General features: G+C 36.7%; 1 non-coding gene across 1 annotated transcript; it reads right to left on the reverse strand.

Annotated features, from left to right (window-relative positions):
* Positions 1–314: 314 nt before the first annotated feature.
* LOC121016965 (U6 spliceosomal RNA) lies at positions 315–416 on the reverse strand. The gene has a single exon (XR_005784556.1). It is a non-coding gene; the product is annotated as a U6 spliceosomal RNA (small nuclear RNA).
* Between the last annotated feature and the right edge of the window lie 1468 nt (positions 417–1884).

Consider the following 1884-nt stretch of genomic DNA (forward strand, 5'->3'; position numbering starts at 1 on the left):
AGGTCAATGTATTAGCTGTCTACAGCTCCTATGTGACATCAAACTCGGTGATATAAAACAATCAAAATTTCTTCGGTCACAGTTCTGGAGTCTAAAATCAGTATCACTGGACTGAAATTAAGGTGTTGATAGGGTTGTGCTCCCTCTGGATATTCTAAGGGAGAATCCACTCCTTGCTGCTTCCATCTTCAGGGTGCTGCTAGTGTTTCTTGTCATGTGGCCACTTCAGTCCAGTCTTCAAACCTCTCTGCTCCATTTTTGTATCACCTCCTTTGTGTGCCCATGTGAAGTCTCCTTTTGCCTCTCTCCCTCTTTTAAATGTGGAGCTCTTCATGAATTTGTGTGTCATTCTTGGGCAGGACCATGCAGTTTTCTCTATAGTATTCCATTTTTAGTATGTGTATTGTGGAAGCTTCTCTCTTGTGATGACACTGATGATGGCAGTTAGGGCCACCCAGCTAATCCAGCAAGACCCTTAACTTAATCACATCTGGAAAGACCCATCTCCCAAATAAGGTGACATTTATAGGTCCAACCATTAGGATGTGATAGCTTTGGGGGGCATTGTTCACATTGCTCATTTCTGTTAGAGTAACAGAAAACTTTGACTGTCAAAGTAAAAAACTTTGACATTTTCTGAAAGAAAGCCATTAAATCAGTTACTGGCAAGAGAGAACTACTTTGACTGCTTTATATTAGTGAAGATTTACTTAAGCCAAATAAAGGAGGTGTGGACCAAAAATCATTGGCTTCAGCCAGCAGGGAAAATCTGGAATAGGATGATTAGGTAGGCAAACAACAACTGCTGTAGCATTTGCATTTGGTGATTGTTGTGTTTAGCAAAAGCATATAGTAACTTAGGAAAATATTTTGTATAAAATAAGATAGGAAAAATTTTTTATCTATAGTGTGGTCACAAGTGAAATATTCTTGTCTATAAAAAAGATGAAGAGACAATAGGGACAATACACTAAAAAATTACTATTGGTTGAGGTGCCTGGCTGGCTCAGTTGGAAGAGCACGTGACTCTTGATCTCTCGGTGAGTTTGAAACCCACTGGTATAAACATTACTAAAAATAAATAAATAAGATTAAAAAAATTACTAGTGGTTGTGTGGAGGTAATGGGAATATGAGTGATTGAGTTTTTTTCCTCTCCTTTTCTGTATTTTCTAAAATTTTAATAAAAATTATATACATATTACTTAAATTAAAAATATATTTTAAGAATAAATCAATAGCATTATATTGTTAGATTGTAATATTGGAGTTTAAAAAATTATTTCTGTTTATTTTGTATCCTTTCACTTAATTTCTCTCTCAGTTAACTGTATCATGAAATTATACAGAAAAGCCACAGATTCTGCCCAAAATTTTTCTTTCAAAGAGACCCAAACTCCTCACATAGTTGCTAGTTATCTTTCTGAAACACAGATTGTGACATACATGATGCTTCTCATCAAAAACATTTAATGTTTCTCTCTTACTTTAGAAAATCTTACCTTCCTCCCATCTTTCTTTCTTTCTTTCTTTCTTTCTTTCTTTCTTTCTTTCTCTCTCTCTTTCTTTCTCTCTCTCTCTCTCTCTTTCTTTCTTTCTTTCTTTCTTTCTTTCTTTCTTTCTTTCTTTCTTTTCCTTCCTTCCTTCCTTCCTTCCTTCCTTCCTTCCTTCCTTCCTTCCATTCTTTTCTGGCTTTCAGAGTTCTCCACAACCTCATCCACATCCTTTTCAAAGTGTCCGGCACTGGACACCCACTACATTCAGTCATGTGCCTCTTGCACCCATCTTTGCCCATTCCACAACCTTTAATGCTCTTCCTAAAGCTGATCTCTAACTCAGGATTCTCCATTTCTCCAGCTGGAAGGGCAGCATCAGTTTCACTTGG

Source organism: Herpailurus yagouaroundi, unplaced genomic scaffold, assembly GCF_014898765.1.
Source record: "Herpailurus yagouaroundi ecotype Mexico unplaced genomic scaffold, PumYag 29, whole genome shotgun sequence".
Taxonomy (NCBI): Eukaryota; Metazoa; Chordata; class Mammalia; order Carnivora; family Felidae; genus Herpailurus; species Herpailurus yagouaroundi.